Below are 26,437 nucleotides of genomic sequence, written 5' to 3'. Positions count from 1 at the left end.
GTCTGTTTTTGTGCCAGTACCATTCTGTTTTGATTAACAGATTTGTAACAAAGTTTGAAATCTGGGAGTATGACATTTCCCAATTTGTTCTTCTTTCTCAAGATTGCTTTGGCTACTTCTGGAGTCTCTTAGGGTTTTACAGAAATCTAAAAATCCTTTTAGGATTGTTTGTTTTTATATTTGATGCAATTATAAAAGATTTTTAAATAATTCTTTCTGTTCATTATTAGTGAATAGAAACACAACATATTTCTGTATTGATATTCCATCTGGAATTTTACTGAATTTATTATTTTACTTCTAACAGTTTTTTGGGGAGAGTCTTTAGGGTTATGTAAAAGTAACATCAGCAAATTGTGACAGTTTACTTCTACTTTCCAATTTGGAGGCTGTTTCTTTTTCTTGTTAATTTCTCTGGCTAGAACTTCCAATACTATTTTGAATCAAAGTGGTAAAATTGGGCATTCTTGTTTTGTTCCTTATCTTAGCAGAAAAGCTTTCATATTTCTACCATTGAATATAATGATAGCTATGGGCTTGTCATATATGGCCTTTATTATGGTGAGGTATGTTCTTTCTATACCCACTTTGTGGAGAAGTATTTTTTTTTTCCATAAAGGGATATTGAATTGTGTCAGATGATTCTGACAAATATTGAAATGATCATATGAGTTTTATTTTGTATTGTGTTAATGTGGTTTTATCACATTGATTTGTCAATGTTAAACCATCCTTGCATCCCTGGAGTAAATTCCACTTGATCACAGTGTATTATCCTTTTAATGTATTGTTGAATTTGGTTTGCTGATATTTTGTTGAGGGTTATTTCATCTATGTTAATCAGGGATATTGACCTGGAGTTTTCTTTTCTTGTGGTATCCTTATCTGGTTTTGGTATCAAAGTAATGCTGGCTTTGTAATATGAGATTGGAGGTGTTTCCTCTTCTATTTTTCAAAGAGTTTGAGAAGAATTGATAATTATTCTTTGAATGTTTGGTAGATTTACCAGTGAAGCAATCTAGCCATGGACTTTTATTTGTTAAGAGGTTTCAATTATGGATTCAATCTTCTTACTTATAATAGCTTTGTTAAGATTTTCTATTTATGATTCATTCTTGTAGGCTATATATTTCTAGTAATTCATCCATTTCTTGTAGATTTTCAGATTTATTGGAATATAGCTCATGGTTTCTTATGTAAAACTTTTATTTTTATGGTATCAGTTGTAAACTCTTTCACTTCTGATTTTGAGTCCTTTTTCTTTCATTCTTAATGAATCTACCTAAAGATTTATCAATTTTGTCTTTTCAAATAACCAGCTCTTAGTTTCATTGATATTTTATATTGACTTTTTAGTCTTTATTTATTTGCATTCTGATCCTTATTTTCTACCATGTATTTTGAGCTTCATTTTTTGTGGTGTGTGTGTGTGTGTGTGTGTGTGTATGTGTGGGGGGGGGATAGGGGAGGTTTTTTTTATTTTTTTATTTTTTTATTTTTTTATTTTATTTTTTTTCTTTGTTTCTTGAAATAAAGTTAGGTTGTTTGAGATTTTTCCTGTTTCTTGTGCTAGGCAATTATCTCTATAAACTTTCTCTTAAAACTATTTTTTTTTCTGTATCCCATAAGTTTTGGTACATTGTATTTCCATCCTTGTTTATTTATTTTTTTTAATTTCTCTTTTGCTATCTTTGTTGATCCATTGGTTATTTAGTAACATTAATTTTCACACATTTGTGAATTTTACAGTTTTCTTATTGTAATTGATTTCTGGTTTTATACTACAATGTTCAGAAAAGATGCTTGCTATAAATTCAATCTCCTTAAATTTATTAAGACTCATTTTGTGGCCCAACGTGATCTATTCTGGAGAATGTTCCATGTACATTTGAAAAGATTGTGTATTCTATTGCTTTTGGATGGAATGTTCTGTATATATGTTATATTCATCTGGTCTAATTTTCTTTTTCTTAAGGCCTATATTTCTTTATTGATTTTCTGTCTGAATTATCTATCCATTGATATGGGGCATTAAGGTCTTCTATTATTATATTTGTCTACCTTTCCCTCTTGGTTTCTAATATTTTCTTTATGTATTTAGGCGCTCTTATGTTGGGTGCATATATATGTACAGATCTTCTTGTTTAATTGACTCCTTTATCCTTTTGTATTGCCCTTCTGTGTCTTTTATTATTAAGTTATCGTTTTAAAGTCTATTTTGGATATAAGCATAGCTACACCAGCTTTCATTTGGTTTTCATGTGCAAGGAATGTCAGTGCAACTCTGAATAAGTTGTTAATTTTTTTTCTATCTGTAAAATAACATAAAATACTTCATAGTAATATGAGAAGTAAAATATCAATGAAAGGTATGCCTAGAAAATATAAGATATTTATTAAAGACTTAGGAAGAGAAGAGAATAAGTACAAGGAGTCAGTTATGATGGAATTAAATACTGGACAGATTATCACTACAATTTAGATTCAGAACCAATAAAAGGATCCAGTAGTTATGGTAGCAGATGTAATCTTCATCATAAGGGCAGGACAACAAGCTCAGATGTTAGAGTTGGGATGAGATATAAGAACTGGAATTACCATCAGTTTGGCTTGATTCTGAGTCACCTAAACATAAAAATATATATAAATGCCTCTGGATTTTCCTAAATTAGAAAAAAAAAATAAAACGTGTAGCAGATAACAGCTGTGGGTCCTGAGGACCCTAATGGTAGAGATCTAAGCATATTATGTAAATTAGGATAAGGACAAGACTATGAAAAGATACATATACTTGAGTCTTGACCTCCAGGAATTTTGTTTTTCTCACAAAGCAGGTTTGCTTCAGACAGCACCCTTGTGACAATTTTGAGTATGTCAATCACTAGATTAGCAGCAGCACTTTTAATAGAAAGTTAGAAGTCAAGGCAGGTTTTGTTGACAAAAGTTCATTCCAAAACCAAAGTTCATGGCTCATGGTAGTATTCAAAATATCCTGAGTATGGTCTGTGTTTTCCAGGGAAATCCCCTGCACTGCACGGGTTTTTGTGAGTGTTTGCTATGGTCTGTAAAGTTTTCTTTCAGTGACACATTTGTAAATGTAACTGTATTAGATGTATTACTATTCCACTAACTTTTGAATCTATATTTAAATTTTTCATGTCTTCTCTTCATACATTTTGTTTATTTATAACAAAATATGTCTCCTCTCAAGTCTTCTGTTGGTTATACACACAAGACTATTTGCAAGCATATTAACGTGATTCAATAATTGACAGTTTACAAACAAGTTATGTCTCCCATGCAGGATGCTGTTTCTACTTGGGATGCAATTTTGACCACTCATGAGAAAGTGATATTATGTATTCTCTGATCTGCTTCTTCAAGTTCCTCTGCATTAGTGATCATGTTTAGATCACTGATTCAGAGATTACTCATTTTGTGAACTTATCATATACACTTAACTACTCATATGTTTATTCATCACATAAATTATAATATAGACATTATAAAATAAGATATAATAAAGGGATGTTGCAGCCATATTGGTTTGTGTACCAATCCAAGGTTGGCTAGTGATTAGTCTGGTAACCAATTTTTCTCATATCTAAAATTAATAATGTTAAATTTTTAAGACTTATGAAAAGTTTACACAATAAAGCATATATAGTTTCAGATTTAGTGCTTAATCAGTAATGCAGTCAATAGATTTTGTGTGTGTCTAAATCTTCAATAGAATCAGAATAGTAAACTGGATTTCTGATTTAAGTATGAGATACCTGCTCTAGGATTGAGTAAAATAAGAGTTTTCATCCTGCACTTATTAGTATTTGATTAGCTATTGGTATACCAGAGTTGAGCTTTGTTCTTCATATTCAGATACAATCTATCACTTGTGTCAGATTTAGTTTTGCCCTTTAAAATTCTATATAAGTGTGTATGTCAGTCACATTTATGGAACTATTGTGTGTGATCAATTACAAAGTCATCTCATAAGGTACATCCTGTTTAGTCAGTGTAATCCCAGTACTATGAAAAAAAAATGTTTTATTTGAGTTAAAGTGATTGCCTTAATTTTATTTTTTTATTTTTATTTTTTTTAGTTTTTAAATGTTTATTTTTGAGAGAGAGAGAGCGAGAGAGAGCATGAGAGGTAGAGGGGCAGAGAGAGAGGAAGACACAGAATCTGAAGCAGGCACCAGGCTCTGAGCTGTCAGCACAGAGCCCAACATGGGGCTCAAACTCAAAGAGTGAAAGATCATGACCTGAGCTGAAGTCAGAGGCTTAACTGACTGAGCCACCAAGGTGCCCCAAGATTACCTTAATTTTAAAACATATTTATATTCTGGACATAACTTATATTGAAAAATCCCTTTGTACTCTTTACACATTCAATTTCTATTGGTTTGTATACACATTTATAAATATGTATATAGTATGTAATTGGATATAAATAATGTTAAATATTTTAAAAATAGAGAAATAGATAAAATATTAAAACAGTATTATTAACAACGTATTTCTATTAGAAAAATATCCTTGAGTCCACAAATCTCTTTGACGTTTAACTACTAATGCCAAGTAAGATTACAGTGATTATAATATAGCTAACTCTAATTTTTACTGTTTGGGATATTAGCTTTTATGATATCAAAATAGCACTTGGGGCACCTGGGTGGTTCAGTTGGTTAACTGTCCGACTTCACCTCAGGTCATGGGTTCGTGTCAGGCTCTGTGCTGACAGCTCAGAGCCTGGAGCCTGCCTTGGATTCTGTCTCTCTCTCTCTCTCTCTCTCTCTCTCTCTCTCTCTCTCTCTGTCCCTCCCTGGCTCACACTCTGACTCTCTCTGCCTCCCCAAAATAAAAAAAAATGTCAAAATAGCATTTGAACAGTTCTTTAAATTACATATTTCCACATAAGCTATAAGTATTTCAAGAAAAATTCTATTTTGAAACTTCACATCTTTTAAGAATGTTAACTTTTTGACATATTCATAAGTTGACAAATCCTTGATATTATTTATAATACCAATCACACACATATAAAATAACAGTAATATGAAAAAGTGTTTTTTCCAAAACACACTTTATTCTCACTAATTAAATTTCAAACAAATTTTTAAAAACTGCTCAAAAAGATATTTCTTCATAATTTTGTCATTTTGGAAGCTCAAAATTTAAATTAAAAATTTAAAGTAATTTGCTAGAAACTGTCACCATTTTCACATTTGTAGAAGAAGAATTTGCACTATCTGTTTAAAGTTATGGTGGCTCAGAAATTTACTGTAAGGAAAAAAAAACACATTACTAGAACATTTTCTTTAATTATATGTTGCTATGCACCAAAGGGCAACTGAAATCATTAAATGTCTTATTTTTTTGCTTTATTCATCAGATATCTAGACCTAGATAAAGCATCAGAATTCTATCAAGTCTGACAGCATGATGAATCATTGCTTTTTTTTTTTTTTTACTTGCTTGCCACAAGATGTCTAGGCATAACACAGCAAAATCATAGTGAATCCAATAGAATAAATATTTATAGGAAAAAAAATCACTGAAGAAAATATGTGTGTGAGTTTCAATAGCAATGGGACAAACAGGGTTGTAATTAAAATTTGTTAAGAAATGATAAGGATAATTCCCCTAATATACTTTAATTGAATATTCAGTATGGAATTATAGTGTAATATAAGAGAATTATAGACCATATGCAAAAAATACTGGGCCTCTTATGTCATTTTTCTTCAACTGATTTTGAAGTTTTCTACGAAGTAAAAGTTATTTTTTAAAAGTGGAGAAATGGGGCGCCTGGGTGGCTCAGTTGGTTAAGCGTCTGACTTCGGCTCAGGTCATGATCTCCTGGTAGGTGAGTTCAAGCCCCATGTCGGGGTCTGTGCTGACCACTCAGAGCCTGGAGCCTGTTTCAGACTCTGTGTCTCCCTCCCTCTGACCCTCCCCCATTCATGCTCTGTCTCTCTCTGTCTCAAAAATAAATAAACGTTAAAAAAATAAAAAAAATAAATAAAAATGGAGAAGTAACAAATGTGTAAAAGGATGCTTGACTCAAAGAATCTTTATAGTGTAAGGTAAGGAGATCAATACTAAATAGCAAGATTATACCAATAACTAATTCTCTAAGTTATTCTTAATAGCTATCAACATTTTCAGTAAAGAGATTTTTTGAGATTAAACCAAATAGTTTGCCAGAAACTCTTGAAGGAAATAGTTGAAGTGCTGAGCCTCAAAAGGAAAAATAATTCTTACTTCCTGCTTGCTATAAAAAATCCGATTTGTTCTTCTACCAGAAGATGATACAGAAAAACTTCAGAAATTATTTCATTATTTTGAGTATTAATTACATTGCTGCCACATTTCTAAATCTAAGGTGTAACAGCATATTTTTCTACAAGTGATTATGTAAAGAAGTGAATGTAAGTAAAAATATGACAAAAATATGGGTTAGGATAAACATCTTGGTTGGCTTCAGAAATGGCCAAATTTATGTTCCTTGGGCATTGCATAACTCTTTAGTTTGTGCTTCAGGAACTTAAATAACATCTTCAGCAGCAGCAGCATCACTGCTACCACCATCACCACCATCAAATCTTTAAATTGAAAGACTGAAGAGCAAACTAGTCTTTATCATACCTGCTATTAAAGAAGATAAATGTAATAACTTGTCATCAGCATCCTTTCAACAATATTTTTACATGAAAAAAGGAAGCCAAAAGTAAGACTTGTACTCTTTTACAATAGCAAATGAATATGAATGACTGTTTATATCATGAACTTGAAGTATAATAACTTCACTATAAAAGAATCTAGAAGATTCTTGTGCTCAGAAACTATTATACCCATGCAACAAGTTGACATTTTTAAAAACCTGTCTACCAAAGCTTTAGTAATACAATTATAATAACTATCTCAAATTTTAGAGGTATCTAGTATCCCACCAATTCAGTCTACCCTGTTGGTATAATGACAATGATAGATAATTGACCTTAATTCTCAAACACTTAACATTTGGCCATAATATGTATCTGGGTCCCTTCCTAAAATGGACATCTTATTAGAACCTTCATTCCTATCCATAACTATATGGCCAATTAATCTTGGGCAAAGCAGGAAAGAATATCCAGTGGAAGAAACATAATCTCTTTAAATTGTGTCAGGAAAACTGGACAGCTACATGCAAAAGAATGATACTGGATCACTTTCTTACGTCATACACAAAAATAACTTCAAATGGATGAAAGACCTAAGTGTGAGAAAGGAAATCATCAAAATCCTAGAGAAGAATACAGGCAACAACTTGTTTAACCTTGGCTATAGCAACTTCTTATAGGACTTATCTCCAGAGACAAGGGAAACAAAAGCAAAAATGAATTATTGGGACTTCATCAAGATAAAGCGCTTCTGAACAGTGAAGGAAACAATCAACCACACTAGAAGGCAGTCTATTGGAATGGGAAAATGTATTTGCAAATGAGATATCTGATAAAGGGTTAGTATCCAAAATCTATAAAGAATTTATCAAACTTGATACCCAGAAAGCAAACAATCCAGTTAAGAAATGGGCAGAAGACATGAACATCTTTCCAAAGAAGACATCCAGATGCTCAACATCATAAAAAGATGATGAAACATGAAAAGATGCTCAACATCACTCATCATCAGGGAAATACAAATAAAAACTGATGAGATACTCCCTCATACCTGTCAGAATGGCTAAAATTAACAATACAGGAAACAACAGGTGTTGGCGAGGATATAGAGAAAGAGGAACCCTCTTACACTGTGGGTGGGGATGCAAACTGGGGTAGCTTCACGGAAAACAGTGTGGAGGTTTCTCAGAAAGTTAAAAATAGAACTACCATAAAACCCAGCAATTGTATTACTAGGTGTTTATCCTAAGGATACAAAAATGCAGATTTGAAGGGGCATATTTACCCCGATGTTCATAGCAGCATTATGGACAATAGCCAAATTATGGGAAGAGCCTAAATGTCTGTCATTGATGACTGGATACAGAAGAGTCCATGTATATATACACAATGGAATATTACTCAGCCATCAAAAAATAATGAAATCTTGCCATTTGCAATGATGTGGATGGAGCTAGAGTGTATTATGCTAAGCAAAATAAGTCAGAGAAAGAAAAATACCATATTATTTCGCTTATATATGGAATTGGAGAAAGAAATGAATATTGGGGAAGGGAAAAAAGAGGAAAGCAAACCATAAGAGACTCTTAACTATAGAGAATAAACTAAGGCTTGATGGAGGGAGGTAGATGGGGAATGGGCTAAATGTATGATGGGTATTAAGGAGGACACTTGTAATGAGCACAAGGTGTTATATTTAAATGATAAATCACTAAATTCTATTGAAACCAGCATTACACTTTATGCTAACTAACTAGAATTTAAATGAAAATTCGAAACAAAACAAAAATACCTGGAGATGAATTGTAAAAAAAAAAAAAAAAAAGTTAATTAAACCTCTACTCCTTTGTCCTAATATACTGCACCTCTCCTCTGATGATAAATAAGATCTATATAATTTTGGTTATCAGGCTGATTTATTCAAATAGGAAAGTGGAAGTGACAAAACATGAAAATATCTAGAAAAGCCTGGATCCTTCAATGATAAATAAAAAAAAATATTACAGAATACCTAAAACTCATGAAAAAGTTATGTGTTCTGTTAGATCTTAAACCAAAGGTGAAGTGTAACATGCACTGGCAACACGATTTCTTTCGAAGGTACTGAAGTCTTAAGAACACGTATAGGGGCACCTGGGTGGCTCAGTCGGTTGAGCAGCCGACTTCGGCTCAGGTCATGATCTCACGGTCCGTGAGTTCGAGCCCCGTGTCGGGCTCTGTGCTGACAGCTCAGAGCCTGGAGCCTGTTTCAGATTCTGTGTCTCCCTCTCTCTGACCCTCCCCTGTTCATGCTCTGTCTCTCCCTGTCTCAAAAAAAAAAAAAATAAATAAATAAAACGTTAAAAAAAAATTAAAAAAAAAAAAAAGAACACGTATAATTGCTCAGCCACTTAGCCAGAAATTATGAATCTTCTACCAGGTGACTTTGAAAAGCATGTTGGATTGTTTTGATCAAAATAATTGTTCATGAATAAATCTGAGAACAATTAAATTTGTTTGTTTTATGTCTTATCTTTGTCACTAATATTCAGGAAGAATAATTATAAAATTCATTAGTAATTAACATTGCTGATCTGATCTAAATACAAATGCCTGCATTCAGTGTTGGATTGAAATTGCCTTGAATTTGATAAGTCCAAAGAATATGTAATAATTATTCATACCTCTCATCTATCAGTAAATTGAATGGTACTTATTGGATGTTCTAGCATGGAAGAGGCTAGTGGCCTACATAGTTTACAACAATGAATTAAATTTATAATATCTTAATATTTACAAAGAATAAAGAATATTATTCTGGGAAAGAAAAATCCAATTATTAAAATACTTTTATCAGTTGAAAGAATATTTACCAAATATTTTATTTAGAAATAGATTTTTCTCATGCTTATTTCATTTTCTATAGGAGTCTGTCAAGTCCTTTTCTGACCTATTTAGACAACCTTTGCCTTTTTGCCATATGTTTGCACTGTTTTTAGTGATCGCACACACATACAGGGTAGCTCTCACCTTTAAAGGAACAAACCATCCCTATTTTAAAACGTTTTCAGTATTCTCATAATAGCAGATGGGGGTGCCTGGGTGGCTTAGTCTGTTAAGTGTCTGACTGGCTCAGGTCATGATCTCACAGTTCCTGGGTTTGAGCCCTACGTTGGGCTCTGTGCTGATGGCTCAGAGCTTGGAGCCTGCTTTGGATTCTCTGTCTCTGTCTGTCTGTCTCTCTCTCTCTCTCTCTCTCTCTCTCTCTCTCTCTCTCTGATCCTCCCCAACTCATGCGCTGTCTCTCTCAAAAATAAACAAACATTTAAAAAAAAAGTTAAAATAATAGCAGATGTACTATTCCAAATACAATTAGCAAAAAAAAAAAAAAAAAAAAAAAAAGAAAAAGAAAGAAAGAAAGAAAGAAAGAAAGAAAGAAATAAGAAGGAAACCAAAAGAGAAAGAAAGCTAAAATTAATTTTATGGTAGGAATAGGGTACAGCTTTCATTTACTTTTTACATTTTTAATAATGCAATTTAAATATAGAAGCATATGTAAATCATAGTAAGGTCTGAGAATTTGAATCTTACACTTGGTAACAGCAGGGATTTGAGATTTGGGTGGAAGAATAAAACGTATTGAAAGATGGATAAGATCAAAGAAAATCTACACATGTGACACATAAGGATATTGGTTATGCAGTCCTTTTTGTCCTAAAATGGAGTTATTTGGATGGTTTGAGCTAAACTTTTCTAATCTTAATTTTCAGCAAATATGTTGGTTCTTGTGCATATGTGAAAGTGGAATGGGTGACTCTACCAGTATCCTGGGAAAGGAATTAGGATGTTCATGGTTATATTTTAGTATCCATAGGATATTTTGGATCTATAGGAACAGAACTATATGAATTGGAGATAATACTAAAAAAAGTCCTGAATAGATATTCAAAAATTATAACATATATTCAGGAGGCTGTAGGGATTTAGTTTCTTCACAAAGGAAAATAGTATTTAAAGTTTCATATTGACATTCTTATAAATTTCCTTATATTCTGTTATATTTTATCTTGTTTTAAATATTCTATTATTCAATTTTATATTCCTTAGATGGAAAACTTTCAGTCCACAACTTACATACTAACCTTTTCTCTAACTTATCTCAGAAACACATATCACTAACAAGTTGCTCAAATAAGAAAAAATATTGAGTCATTTTTTGATTCCCAAATTCATGTCTCCACATATGAACTATTCTCTGAACTCTAAACCAGTGTTGTCCAATTGAAACTTCTGCAATGAGAGATGTTCCGTATCTGTAGCATCCAATATGGTAGGCAGTAGTCCCATGCCCTATTTAGCTCTTAAAATCTAGCTAGTCTTAATGATAAACTGAATTTTAATTGTATTTAAATTAATTTAAATTTAAATAGCCATATGTGGTTAGTGGTGACCATATTGGACAGTACAGCTTTAGACATATATAGCCAACTAATTTATATCTAATTTTAGACATATTACAAGAGCCTTAAATTTTTTAAGTTTATTAATTTTGAGAGAGCATGAGCAGGAGAGGGGTAGAGAGATAGGGGGGGAAAAGAGAATACCAAGCAGGCTCTGTGCTGTCAGTGCAGAGCCTTACATGGGGCTCGATCTCATGAACCACAAGATCATGACCTGAGCCAAAATCAAGAGTCTTATGCTTAACTGACTGAGCCACTCAGGTGCCCCAAACTTAAATTTAATATCCACTGGACTCCGGGCTCTTGTTTTTGCAGGCACAGTTACATATGTGTAACTCGTTCCCTTTAATTTTCCCTTATAAAATTTGTCATTACCATTCTTTGTCTCTTTACATCATTAAAATTTGATAGCACTATCATTCTATTTTATACTCCAGTAGATTATGTATTTTCCCTGTTTGATTATAATGTGAGAGACATGAAGAAGGGATCTTACCCATCTTTATCATCACCCTGTCCATATATTCTACAGAATGTTATCATATAATAGTCCTTCAATATCTCATGAATGTATGAATGAATTAATACATGTTTAAGAGAAAAATCACTATACTAGAGTCATAGACCAATAATGCTGAAACTAAGCCAAGAAGTTTGTGGCTAGGTATTAATTGTATTGACTCTTCCTTTTATGAGTAATCTATCCTCAGGAAAATGACTAATTTAGACTCAGTTTCCTTTTATGTACAAATAGATTATAATACCCACTTTATAAAGTTACTTTAGCATCAGGATAATATAAAGTTTGTGTATGGCATATAGTCAAAAAATGTTGATCATCTTAAGAGTATTAATAATATTGTTATTTCAGATTTAACTTTGATATAAATCAGCCTACTTTTTTCTTTTCTGGGATCTGTTTATTTATCTGCTCCATGGTGTAGTTGGATGTTATAATCTCTGGTTTTAGAACTTGCAAACTTCCACAATTCTGAATATGAATTCCTTCTTTAGTGCATATTTCAGATAAACTAAAATTGTGCTGAATATGAACATACAATAAAATATATACTTCCTCCTATTCTATATATTTGATCAGTATTTTAGAAAATTGACATTTCTCTACCACTTCAGTTTAAAATGCCTCAAAGAATCACAATATTGACCATTTATAATAATGAATTACTATATGGGTTTGCTTTGCTAAGTTCAAATTTCAGACTTTTGGCATTATCTAGTTTTCCTCATAATTTTGTCACATTTTACCTTTTGAAAATTGTGTCTCTTTGACCAATTTAACTTACAAAAGAAAAAGTCAGGAAGACATAGTCCTATCTGAGTGCAAACTAGAAGACACTGTAATATATTTAATGATTTTAAGTGGCGTCTTTATAAGCAGCGCAACAGCGCCAATAGATAAAAAGTAAAATGACCCAAAATTCTCCTGCACAATATGTGTTACATTCAGAAAACGATGAAAGAAAAGTACATCTGGAGGAAAAAAGATAATGACTTTGTCTTGGACTGAGCAGTAGAAACTCTAACTGCTGCATGACTTTGTCTTGGACTGAGCAGTAGAAACTCTAACTGCTGCACGTGTCCATTAATCATCAAGTTACAGTAGCAGGATCTGGCAGTTAGATAGAATGGACTTTTGCATAAAAAATCTGTCAATTTAAAATGCAATAAAAACAAAAAAAATCAATAATAATACCTTTAAATTCAAAAAGTCATCACAGCACTGCGATAGCAATCGGTCATATTTACCAAGGCCATGTATGTAATAATCCTCCTGATCCCTATATAATTACTAGCTTTGCCTCTTGAATTATCAACAGCTCTCACGGCTTATTGCCTCATACTTGCTTAATAAGCATCTGCAATCAATAATCTTGCCACTGAGTAAGAGGCAACCAGCCAGTCAGGCTCAGGGTGTAAATGCTGCAGAAGTGATCATTACATCGGTGTGAATGACAAGGAGGTGGCTGTGCTAATGGGAGATGCATGAGGTAAAGAGGTGATTTAGAAAATTTGTTTACTGGAATGTGTGGATCTTACCATGGCTGGTGGTGTCTCAGCTACGTGGAACAGTCACCCTTGAAACACACGTCTTTAAATCCTTCCCAGAGGTGCTTTTATGGTGATCATCCCCAGCAGCTGTCTTCCAAATCTTGCTATCAACATAACACATGTAGTTCCTCTGAAATGCTTTTATCCAACTGAAAAGCAAACAGTTATTTTCTTCATTCACATGGTATATGATGGAGAATAGGAATTTATATGCAAACTTGAGTATTGGTGACACTTTGATGACAAGAGTTTAAGGACCAATTGTAGTTGTCAGAAATGTTTGAAAACCCCTATCAAAGCTATTCACATGAAAAATGAATTGAAAATCTCAATAGAGAAAATGTTTTGTATGGATAGCAACATAATGCTTATTTGATTCAGTCTATTAAATTAGAAAGATTCCCATATTTTTGTAAAAGGGACAGTGAGAAACAACATCATCAGGACAATATCATTTAATTTTTAACCTTGTAAATATTAACTACGCTCTTACTGTTATTACTTAAAATTCACCATTTATTCATAACTTATGAGTCACATAGAATATACAATAAACTGTGTTTGTTCCCAAAGTATTTGTATGACACCGATAACACAGAAAAAGTAATTACTTAAAAAAGGCTCAGGAGTGCTTATTTTATATTCTTGAATTATATTTTGTTTTGGTGTTCCAAGTTTTGTATTGAACTACAGTTGATACACATGTTACATTTATTTCAGGTGTACAACACAGTGACTTGACATCTCAATACATTTTGTTATGTTCACAAGTGTAGCTACCATCTGTCAGCCTAGAGTGTTACTGTGATATCATTGACTATACTCCCTGTGCTTATACTTTTCATCTCTGAGACTTATTTATGCCATGACTGGAAGCCTGTACCTCCCACTCCCCTTCACCCATTTGCCCATCCCCCCCAGTTCCTTCCCCTCTGGCAACACCAGTTCTCTGTATTTATGGGTTTTTTCCCCTCCCTTTTTGTTTTGTTTTGTTTTTAGATTCCACATTTCAGTGAAATCATATGGTGTTTGTCTTTCCCTGACTTATTTCACTTAGCATAATACACTTAGCCTAATAGGTCTATCCATGTTGTTGCAAATGTCAAGCTCTCATTTTTTATGGCTGGGTAATATTCCATTATGTATATATGTATATGTATATAATGTGTTAACTCACATTATATACACACACATATATATGTATATACACATAATATATGTATATAATGTGAGTTAATATCTCTATACATTATGCTCACAAGTGTAGCTACCATCTGTCAACCTACAGTGCTATTACTATATATATAATATTATGTATATTATATATACATTATATATGTACATATTTATATTATATGATATATATATGTGGTATGTGTGTGTATATATATATACATATGTATACATATATATATGTATATATATATATACCACATCTTTGTTATCTGTTTATTTATGTACACTTGGGTTTACTTCTGTTGATCTATAGGCCTATTTTTGTGTCAATACCATCCTGCTTTGGTTACTATACCTTTATAATATATGCTGAAATCTGAGATTGTGATACCTCCAGTTTTGTTCTCTCTCAATTGTTTAGGCTATTTGGGGTCTTTTGTAATTCCATACTATTTGGGGTCTTTTGTAATTCCATACAGATTTTATGATTTTTTGTTTTAGTTCTATGAAAAATGCTATAGGTATTTAGATAGGGATTGCATTGAATCTGTAGATTGCTTTGGGTACTATGAATCTTTTAATTATATTCTTCTAATCCATAAGCATGGAATATCTTTCCATTTGTTTATGCTATCTTCAATTTCTTTCATCAGTGTTTTATTGTTTTCACAGTGTAGGTCTTTTACCTCCTTGGTTAAGTTTATTTTTTGGCATTTTATTATTTTTGGTACAATTATGAATGAATTATTTTCTTAACTTTTTCTGCTATTTCATTATTTGTGTATAGAAGTACAACACATTTCTGCTATGTTAATTTTGGACCTATAATTTAACTGATTTCATTTATTCTAATGGTTTCTTGGAGTCTTGAGAGCTTTCTATTTATAGTAGCATGCTTTCAGCCAATAGAGACAGTTTATCTTATCAATTTGGATGTCTTTTACTTTTTCTTGTCTGGTTCCTATAGATAGGACTTTCAGTACTATGTTGAATGAAAGTGATGAGAGTGGACATTGTTGTTTTGTTCTTGATCTTAAAGGAAAAGCTTTCAGTTTTTCACCATTGAACATCATGTTAGCTGTGAGTTATTTCTATATGGCCTTCATTAAGTTGTGGGTTTAGAGGGATCATACCCCTTCACTGAGAGTTTTTATCAGGAATGGATGTTGAATTTTGTCAAATGTTTTTTCTGCATATTGAGATAATCATATGATTTTTACTTTTCATTTTGTTCATGTGATGTATCACATTGATTTACAGATATTAAATTGTATCTCTAGAATAAATTACACTTCATCATAGTGATCCTTTTTATGTATCGTTCAATGTGATTTGCTAATATTTTGTGAGCACTGACTTACATTTCAAATGAATTTTTAGAATAGTTCAATATTGTAAAATGTGTTGCTAGTTCAGAATTAGAATGTACCCCTAGGTATCAGTTGGGATTTCTTTCAGGGCTTCTTACCCATGAGATCTGAGCAGACTCTTACTGTTCTATGCTAAAGATCTTCTCAGGCCTTTATGAAGCCATCATTAAGGAAGAGAGAAATGTGATTACTTTTTCATGTGGTAAGGAATTGAAGGGTAAGGGAGTGTTGCCACGTGTCACCACCAGGAATAAAACAAAGGATACAAATAAATAAGGGCAAGTGATTTTCATTACAGAATACTATCAGGGCTGTACATTTTATAAAATTGATTGAGATTTACAGTAGTTTCTAGAAAGGTCCTTTATTTCTTGTACTCCTACCTTTTGGTAATTCTTCATTAGTGCTAACATTTTACTTTAGTAATTTTGGGGGAAAGAAAATAGAAAATTGACAAAAGACATGTAAATCTCAGGTTGTTGAAAGATGATTCAAGTATAGGATGAGAAGAATCCATGGAAGCAGAAATGATTCTCTGTGATTTGTTGTATAAAGATATAAGAAAATATAGGGGATTTATATTAGGGTAACACTTGGCTGTTATATTAAAAAGGAGATATTCATACGTGCTTTAGAAATAGAGTAAATGTAGCAAGAAAATATATTGCTATTGTTTCAACAATTGGCTCCTTATATTTCCTACCTATATGAGCATCTCCATTTTAATATTTTATTAATAATAAATATAATTAATATTTAATATTTTATTTAATATAAATCAAAATACCTAGTACTAGATTTATCAATTTTTTTCTTTCCATCTTTTTTCTTATTTCCTAAATTTGGACAGAATTAGAATCTTTCATGGCTTAGAAAAATATATGTTCTTAGCAATTTTATTGTTCATATAACTAATTAAATATATATCTAAAACTACATAACTAAAAGTTTTATTCATTTAAACTGGGGGTCCAAAGTAATATTTTTGAAATTTTCTCTGATATCACTATGATTAAAAATTGTGGCTTTTAATATAATAAACTGGAAGAAAAAATAAAGTAAAATTATCTGTGTTATTACCTTTTAATCAATAATGGAAAATCTCTCAACGAGCACATGTGTCTGTGTAGCCAATTATGTTGGCACTAAGTCATGCTACTTTAATTTTCCTGAGTTATAATAAAAGTATTGAGTTAAATATTATACCTTTATGATATATTCAGTCAGAGAAAAGGAAAACTCCTGTACAGCAAGTTCAGTTGCTGAAAAGAAGTAGGAATTTGCAAAATTTTCTTGCGTTTTGAGGATTGTCTTTTCACCTTCTTGATAGTGTCCTTTGGAGCAAAAAAGTCATTTTTATCTGTTTTTGTTGGCTTGTGCTTTTTATGTCATGTCTGAGAAACCACTGCTTAATCCAAAATCACAAAGATTTACACCTATTTTTTCTTCTAAGAATTGTATAATTTGTTCTTGGATTTAGGGCTTTCATTCAATGTTTAATTAAAATTTGCATATGGTATAAAGTAGGCATCCAAATTACATCTTTTGAATACAGATATACAGTTCTCCCAATATCATTTGTTGAAAAAAAAATCTGAATCTTCTCAGCACTTTTGTTGAAAATCAAATGATCTTAGATGTATACAACTTTATTTTTAGATTCTCAATTCTATTTCATTGAACTGTATGTTTATCTTTATTCCAGTAGAACAAAATCTTAATTACCATAGCTACTATAGTAGTAAGTTTTGAAATAAGGAACTTTTAGTCCTCTAACGTGGTTGTTCTTTATCAAGTTCATTAGCTATTCTAAGTTTTGTGCATTTTCATATGAACTTTTGGATCACCCTGCCAATTTTTACAGAGGCCAAATTAAATTCTGATAAAGATTGCATTGAATCTATACATTAATTTGGGAGTATAGCCCTCTCAAGAGTAGTAACTCTTCCAATCAATGAATATGTAATATTTTTCTACTGATTTAGATCTTAACTTTTTCTGTTTTGTAGTTTCCAGCACACATGTTAAACATTTGTTAAATTTATTCATAAATAATTTATTGTTTTTGATGCTATGGTAAATTGAATTAATTTTATTTTCAGTGGATTGTTCATTGCTAGTTTATAGAAATACAATTAACTTTTCTTTTTTTAAGTTTATTTATTTTGAGAGAGTGAGCAATGGAAAGGTCAGACAGAGAGAGGGAGAAAGAATTCCAAGCAGGCTCTGCACTCTCAGGGCAAAGCCTCATGTGGGGCTTGAACTCACAAACCTGGAGATCATGACAAGAGCTGAAACCAAGACTCTGACGTTTAGCTGACTGAGCTGCCCACGTGCCCCTAGAAACACAATTAACTTTACATCTTGTGTCTTTCAACTTTGCAGAGCTTGTTTACTAGCTCTATGTGTATGTATGTATGTATGTACATTTCCATGTTTGTGAATTTCTTAGCAATTTCAGTATACAATATCATGAAATCTACAAAAAGACATAGTTCTACTTTTTCCTTTTCTATTTGAATGCCTTTTTCTTTTCCTTCCCAGTTTCCCTGGCTAGAATCTTCAGTACAATTTTGAATATGGTTAGAGACAGCAGATATCTTTGCTTGTTTCAAATTTTAGAGGGAAAGCCTACAATTTTTCATCATTATGATGTTAACTGCATTGTTTTTTTGTGGGTTTTTGTTTGTTTTGTGTGTGTGTGTGTGTGGATGACCTCTATCCTGTTGAGAACGTTCCCTTATATATCTAGTTTGGTGGGTGTGTGTGTGTGTGTGTGTGTGTGTGTGTGTGTGTGTGTGTGCGCGCGTGCTTAATCATCAAAGATTGCTGAATTTGTTAAATGTTTTTCTATACCAATTGAGATGATCATATATTTTTTTGGCTTTAATATATTAGTAGGTCTAGTACATTAATTATTTTTTGTGTGTTGGACTACCTTAGTATTCCTGGGATAAATCCTAGTAAGTCATGTTGCATAACCCTTTTATGTGTTTTCAAATATGGTTTGTTACTTTGAGGATTTGGGGGTTTATACTCACAAGAGTTATTTGTCTGTAGTTTTCTTTATAATGTCTTCATCCAGTTTTAGTAATAGAGTGATATTTACACCATGGTAGGAGTTCTCTTTTGTAAATTTTTTTTAACATTTTTATTTATTTTTGAGAGACAGAGAGAGACCTAGCATGAGCAGTGGAGGGGCAGAGAGCGAGGGAGACACAGAATCTGAAGCATTGCGAGATCATGATGTAGGCCAAAGTCAGACCCTTAACCGATTGAGCCACCACGCATGCCATGAGTTCTCTTTTCTTGATGTTTTGAAAGAGTCTGTGAAGAATCAATATTAATTATTCTTAAATATTTGGTGAAATTCACTAGAGAAGCAATCGGGGCATGAGATTTTCTTTGTGGGAAGTATTTTGATTACTAATTCAATTTCTGTACTTCCTGGAGTCCTATTCAGGTGTTCTATTTCTTTTGAATCAGTTTCAGTAGTTTTTGTCTCTAAGAATTTGACGCTTTCATCCAGGTAATATAATTTGTTAGCATACGATTGTTCATAGTATTCTCCAACAATCATTTTTATTTCAGTAACTATTTAATTTTTGTATTTAGGAAATTGTGTCTTCTCATGTCTTTGCTTGGTTGTCAATTTTGTCACTGGTGACTTTAATTTCTGAAAGCTAATTTTGATTTTGTTGCTATTCTATATTATTATTTCTGTTCTCTAATGATACACTTATTTCTGTTCAAATACTTATCTTTTTTTTTAGTTTCTTTATGTAGAAACTACATTATTTGAAGGCATTCTTATATATGTGTTTACAACTGTATTTTTTTTGCAAGCAGAAGTTTAACTACATCTTATAAATTTTGATATGTTTTTGTTTTCATACATCTACACTTATTTCTAATTTTCCTTGTGATTTATTCTTTGATGCATTAGTTAAATTGTTGCTTAAATTCCACATTATTTTGACTTTTTCAAATTTTCTTCCAACCACATTCCATGTGGTAAGAGAACATATTTTGTATGATTTATATCCTTTTAAATTTATTGAAATTTGTTTTATGGCATAACATAATGTCTACCCCGGTGAATGTTCCAAGTGCACTTGAAATGAATATGTATTCTATTGTTGCTGGATGGTGTGCCAACTGTCTTTTAATCACATTGTTTAATCCATTCACAGGACAAAGGTAGAATTTATGTCCATCATTTTGTTATTGGCTTTTATATGCCTTATATATTTTTCTGTTTCTTTATTTCTCCATTACTGTCCTTTTTGATAAATTGTTATTTTCTAGCATACAAATTTAACACAGTTGTCATTTCTTTTACCGTATATTTTGTGTGTTCTTAGTGATTGCCTAAAATTATTATAATCTAATTTAGATTAATAGTAACTAAATTTCAACAGCACCCAAAAATCTATTCTAATGCAGTTTAATTCCCTCTTCTTTCCTTTATACTTTTATGTTCATATATATAATGTCTTTATACATTGTGTTTCCATTAGCATATCTCTGATTATTGCTTTATGCAGTTGTCTTTTAAATCTGATAAAAGGGAAAATAATTTATAAACAAAAAATCAATAACACTGTTGTTGATTAACCTATGTAGTTCCTTGTATTTTCTTTATTTAAATGAATTTCAGATACTCTTAGTGTCTTTTTGTTTGAGCCCAAAGAAGCTCCTGTATTATATCAGGAGATTTAAAGATTAGGTTTTTTTTTTTGTCTTGATTGCCTTAATTACTCTCTTACTGTTTAAAAAAAATATTTGTTTGAATATAGAATTCTTAGTTAACAGGTTTTTTTTCTTTCTTTCAACATTTTGAATATATCATTTCACTGCCTCTGGCTTCCATAATTTCTGATGAGAAATTAGTTGTAAATCTTATTGAGGAGCGCTTGAATGTGGTGACTCACTTCTCTTTTTGTGCTTTCAGGATTCTATGTCTTATCTTTTGACAGTTTGATTATAAAGTGTCTGGTTATGGATTTCTTTGAATTTATTGAAATCATAGGTCACTGAATACTATAGATGCATCGATTAATATTTATCACTAAATTTTGTAAATTTTCATAGCTATTTTTTTCATTTTCTTTGTTCCTCCCTTTCTATATTCTATTTCTGGAACTCCCATTGTGCACCTATCAGTACACTTAATTTTCACAGGACTCTGGGACTTAATTAATTTTTCTTCATAAAATAAATTGGTTCCTCAGACTGAATAATTTCAATTAACTCCTCTTCAAGTTGGCTTACTCTTTCCTCTATCTATGCAGAACTGCTACTCTGCCGTCTAATGAAATTTTAAATTCTAGTTATTATTGTTTTCAACTTTAGATTTTTTTTGGTTCTTTTTTTATAATTTCTGTTTTCTGTGATATTCTCTATTTGCTGAAACATTACTGTAATATCCTCCTTAAGTCTTTAGACCGTTTCCTTCCGTTTTTTGTATATTAAAATTGTTGGTTTAAATCTTTTTTTCTATTAAAGACAACATCTGGGCTTCCTATGGGAAATAATATCCTGTTTCTTTGAATGACATAATTTTCCCTTGAAAATGAGATTCATCAGTTTTCCTTGCATAAGCAAGCCTCAGATGCTAGCGAGTCTTCAGGTAATCTCTAGAGTTCCGAAAAAGTTGACTCTGACAAATTTCTTCCCAGTATTCTTGTTGCTTTTACAAATGACAAGAATTTTTGAGGTCTTTGCCATATTCACTGACATCATTCCAAAAATATTATTATAATTGAATTTAAATCCCTTTACTCGGGATTCATTAATGAACATTTCACTATTCCCACTGTCATATGCCTGGCACTGTCCAATCTTCCTATGAGGATTTGAGTGTGTAGCCCTTTATGTCAATTCATGTGTGTTGAATTTCTAGGTCAAATATGGAATTATTATTTTGGTAATTTGTCGCTGAAAGCAGTATAAAGGTCACCATCTATCACACACAGACTAAAATTTAATACTATATTATTTTTACATCTTTGCTAATTTGAACTTTAAAATGCTCTCATGCTTGCTTAAATTTGCATTTTTTACAAGGAAGATTGGATTTCCTGTGTTAATTTCTAATATGTGCTTCTGCTTGTGTTAATTGCTTACTCATCTAATTTTCCCTTTTCCCCCATAGTTTATTTTGTGTTTAGTTCTATTGTATTGTAAAAACAAATTACAAACACTGTTAGTTAAAGGGGATTCACTAAATGACTACACAGAGGAATGTTTATGAAACTTCAAACTAGACTTGTTAAAAACTTGAATTTTATGTACTATTTGGTATATTATGGAGGATCTTTAAATATGAAAGCTGGTCTAATACCCCAATAGCAGGATGTTGCTCTATTCATGACCTAGTTCTTTCACTGGTTATTACTATAATCATATTTTTTTTCTTCTTTGTGTTCTGTTAATCTCTATTGCACTCTTACACTTCAAGGCTTCTGCTTCCTCATGGATTCTATTGTTTACTTTTCATTCATTTTGTGTCACTCTCTGCAATTGCTTATTTATTCCATTTAGTTGATACTCAAACACACCAAGAAACATTTTTTTAATTGGATAAGATTATAACAACCCATTATAAATGCTGTCAGTTGCATAAAGCTTTCATACTTGCTCACTTCATAAATCATCGGCCATTATAGACAGCTGGATTTGTTAATGTGTCCATTTAACTGGTTTTTGTTAAGTCAATATGGTAAAGTCAGGTTGTAAAAGAGGAAATTGCCAAATGTGAGTAGTGAGCAAAATGATAAACTAGTAGTTTCTAGAATATTGAATCTTTCATAGGACATCTAATGAAATACTTCATTTGCTTGAGAATATATACATGCACACACTAAAATGTATACTCCTATATATTGTATTCATGTTCTTTAGGTGAATAAAAAATTACCACAGTTGCATAAAAACAACCATTGTCATCCCACCTCTTGTCTGTGGGTCAAGAGTCTGAGTATTGGTTAGTTGGGTCCTCTGCTAAGGGTCTTGTCAATATTAAATAAAAAAGTTGGCCGCATTTTCATCTTAGACTTTAGGTCCTCTTCTGAGCTCACTAAATGCCAGTAGAATTCATTTTTTTGTAGTTTTAATATTTAGTATTTAGTATTTTCTTGCAAACTGTTAGCAAAGGACTACCCTTTCTTTGCCACATGCCCCCTCCCCCACCCACTACCACAGGTCCTAACATTGTAACTTACATCATTAAGACCAACAAAATAATTCCTTCTAACTCTAGTATGACAGAGTCTTATATGTCATAACATATTTATAAAGGTGTTTATCCCACTACCTTTATCAAATAATGTAACATAAACAAGGATGTAAATACAGCTTCAGATTCACAGAGTCCACCCAAACTCAAGGGGTAGTGGTTATACAGAGCATACACGCCAGGAGACAGGAATCTTGGGGGAGCGTTTTAGAATTCCATCTACCACATCTATATTTTTATTTCTCATAAGCTGTAATTTTATATACAAGTTTAGGTAATTTCTTACCATCACTACAGTTGTCATAATGTCTCTGACAATATAGATGACCATCCTACTAGTCTTCTTGCTTGAACTTTGAAGCTGTTCTATATTTCTTGATTTGTACAAAGTTTTTTCAGCCTGCTTAGAATGCCAAATACATCTAGCCCCACCTGTTATATCTATGACCTAAATTAGTAGAAACTCCAAAAGAAGCTTTCAATTTCATCTTAACTTCAGCACTTGTAATACTATCCCAAATGTGTACACTTGGATTGTCAAGTACTCCTGGGGCAAAAAATTGTAGGATAGGAGAGTTATGAAGAAAAAATTAATTTTGCCACTTTCTATCCCTCTCCACTGATATAAATGTTTTAAAATATTTATGAGGTAAAACTAAGTATGTATACATATATAAACCATAAATATGGTACAAAATCAAGTTTCACAAAGTTAATACATAGATATAATCACAAACTAATAAATATAATCTGGAATATTACCCCAGAAACTCCTTTTGAGATCCATTCTATCATTACATTATCCAGAGGTAGATACTATTCTGAACTCAAAAATCATGGATTAGTTTGTCTTTATACTTTATGTAAGTGAAATGAGAGTATATGCTACTTCCTGTCTGGTTTCTTAGATTCAACATTATGTTGGTGAGATTCTTTTGAGTTTGCTACTTATAAGTATTCTATTGAATGAATCACTAAAATTTTTTGATCTACTGTTGAATATTTTTCTTTGGTTGCTTTTAGAGATTTTCTTTTTGTGTATGTTTGACAATTTTACTGAGTTATATATTTCTTTCCTTTCTTCCTTTCTTTCTCTCTGTTTAGGGTGATGCCTTTTATTTGTTTTGAAGATTTTTAGCTCTATTTCTTGATATATTGTACACCTCAATCCTATCTCCTATCCATATAGGACTCCAATTATTTTATTTTTCCTTATTTTAGAGCGCAAGTGGGGAAAATGGCCAGAGAGACAGAGAGAGAATCTCTCTCATAGTCTCAATCTCATGACCCTGGAATCATGATCTGAGCCTAAATCAAGAGTAGGGCTCTCAACCGACTGAGAACCACCCCCCGAGGTACCCCTAGGGCTCTAATTGTACACATGATAAATATTTTCATTGTGTCCTGCTTTTCTTGTATACTCTTTTCTAGGTTTGTAATCATTTCCCCCTCCTCTAGAGAGGTTTAGTCTGTATTCCTGTTGACCTGTTTTCAAATTAACTAATTCTATCTTCTGGGAAATTTCCCTTGCACATGTGTGCTCTTCTGTCACAGAAATACAGAAGTATTTCTTTATAAACGTTTTTTAATTGAGGTGTAATTGACCTATAACACTGGTTTCAGGTTGTGCAACATAATATTTGTACACATTACAAAATAATCGCTATAGTAAGTCTAGTTACCATCTGCCATCATATTACCTTAACTTTTAGGATTTACTCTTTTGGCAACGTCCTACTACATTTTACAATATTATTGACTATAGTCAGCATGCTGTATAGTAGTCCCCATGTCCTATTTTATAACTGGAAGTACTTTTTGACCCCCTTCACATATTTTGTCCCCTCTCTTCTGGAAACCACCATTCCATCCTCTGTATCTATGATTTTTGTTTTGTTGTTTATATTCTACATATAAATATCATATGGTATTTGTTTTTGTCTGACTTATTTCGCTTTGCACAATTCCCTTAAGTTCCATATGTGTTATCACAAACAGCAAAATTTCATTTTCCTATGGCTGGATAATATTCCATTTTGTGTGTATCGTACTTTTTAATCCATTAACCTGCTGATACACTGTTGTTTCCCTATCTTGCCTACTATAAATGCTGCAATGGGCATCCATATCTTTTTGAATTAATGTTTTAGTTTTCTCCAGCTAAGTACATAGAAGTGGGCTGAATGGATCATATGACAGTTCTATTTTTAATTTTTTGAGAAAAATTCATACTTTTTCTACAGTGACTACACCATTTATATTCCCACCAATAGTGCACAAGAGTTCCCTTTTCTCTACATCCTGCCAAAACTTAATTTTTCTTGTCTTTCTTATAACAGCCGTTCTAACAAGTGTGAGGTGATACCTCAATGTGGTTTTGATTTGCACTTCTCTGATGATTTGTGATGTTCAACAGCTTTTCTTGTACCTAGTGTCCATTTGAATATCTTCTTTGGAAAAATATCTATTTGGGTCCTCTCTCCATTTTTTAAATCAGATTTTTTGCTATTGTGTTTTATGAGTTCTCCATTTAGTGGTTTGCTTTTTTATTTTGTTGATGGTTTTCTTTGCTGTACAGAAACTTTTCAATTGATGTCCCACTTGTTTTTCTTTGTTGTCTTTGCTTTTTAAAAAAAAAATTAACATTTATTTTTGTGACAGAGACAGAGCACAAGTGGGGGAGGGACAGAGAGAGAGGAAGACACAGAATCCGAAGTAGGCTCCAGGCTCCGAGCTGTCAGCACAGAGCCCAATGTGGGTTGATCCACTGACCATGAGATCATGACCTGAGCCAAAGTGGTATGCTCAACCAATTGAGCCGCCCAGGCACCCAGTTATCTTTGCTTTTAAAGTGAAATCCAGATATTCACTGATGGGACCAGTGTGAAGTAGCTGACCATCTATGTTTTCTTTTAAATTTTTATGGTTTCAGTTTTTACATTCAAGTCTTTAATCCATTTTGAATTAACCTGTGTGAATGGTATAAGATAGCAGTCCAATTTTCCCCACACCATTTAGTGAAGAGACCATCCTTTCCCCATTATAGATTCTTGACTTTTTGGTGGGTCATAAATTGACATTTATGCTTGTGTTTATTTCTGGGCTCTCTATTCTGTACCATCGATCTCTATGTCTGTTTTTATATGTCAGTTCTATATGGCTTTGATTATTAGAGCTTTGTAGTATAGTTTGAAATTAGTGAATATAATGCCTTCAAATCTGAGGTATTTTTTCAGTATTGGTTTGTCTATTCAGGATCTTTTGTGGTTCCACATAAATTTTCTCTTTCTGTAAATTTTTGAAGAGGTTGCATTGAGTCTATATATTGCTTTGGGTAATATGGACATTTTGATAATCTTCCAGTTCATGTGCATGGAATATCTTTCCATTTCTCTGTGTCATCTTCAATTTATTTCATCAATGATATAGTTTTAGTGCACAGGATATTGACCTTTAAATGTATTCTTTGTTATCCAA

The 26,437-nt window shown here is 32.1% G+C and overlaps 1 long non-coding RNA gene across 1 annotated transcript in view; it reads right to left on the bottom strand.

Moving 5' to 3' along the window:
• Window positions 1–2,409: 2,409 nt before the first annotated feature.
• Window positions 2,410–26,437, bottom strand: part of LOC123385061 — an 83,655-nt gene continuing 59,627 nt past the window's right edge. The window contains exons 2-3 of the long non-coding RNA XR_006597076.1: window positions 13,163–13,323; window positions 2,410–2,625 (exon numbers count right to left, since the gene is read on the bottom strand). This is a non-coding gene — a long non-coding RNA (uncharacterized LOC123385061). The remainder of the gene's footprint in view (window positions 2,626–13,162; window positions 13,324–26,437) is intronic.

This window comes from Felis catus, chromosome B1, assembly GCF_018350175.1.
Source record: "Felis catus isolate Fca126 chromosome B1, F.catus_Fca126_mat1.0, whole genome shotgun sequence".
Lineage (NCBI taxonomy): Eukaryota > Metazoa > Chordata > Mammalia > Carnivora > Felidae > Felis > Felis catus.
This window is presented reverse-complemented; position numbering and strand designations above follow the sequence as displayed.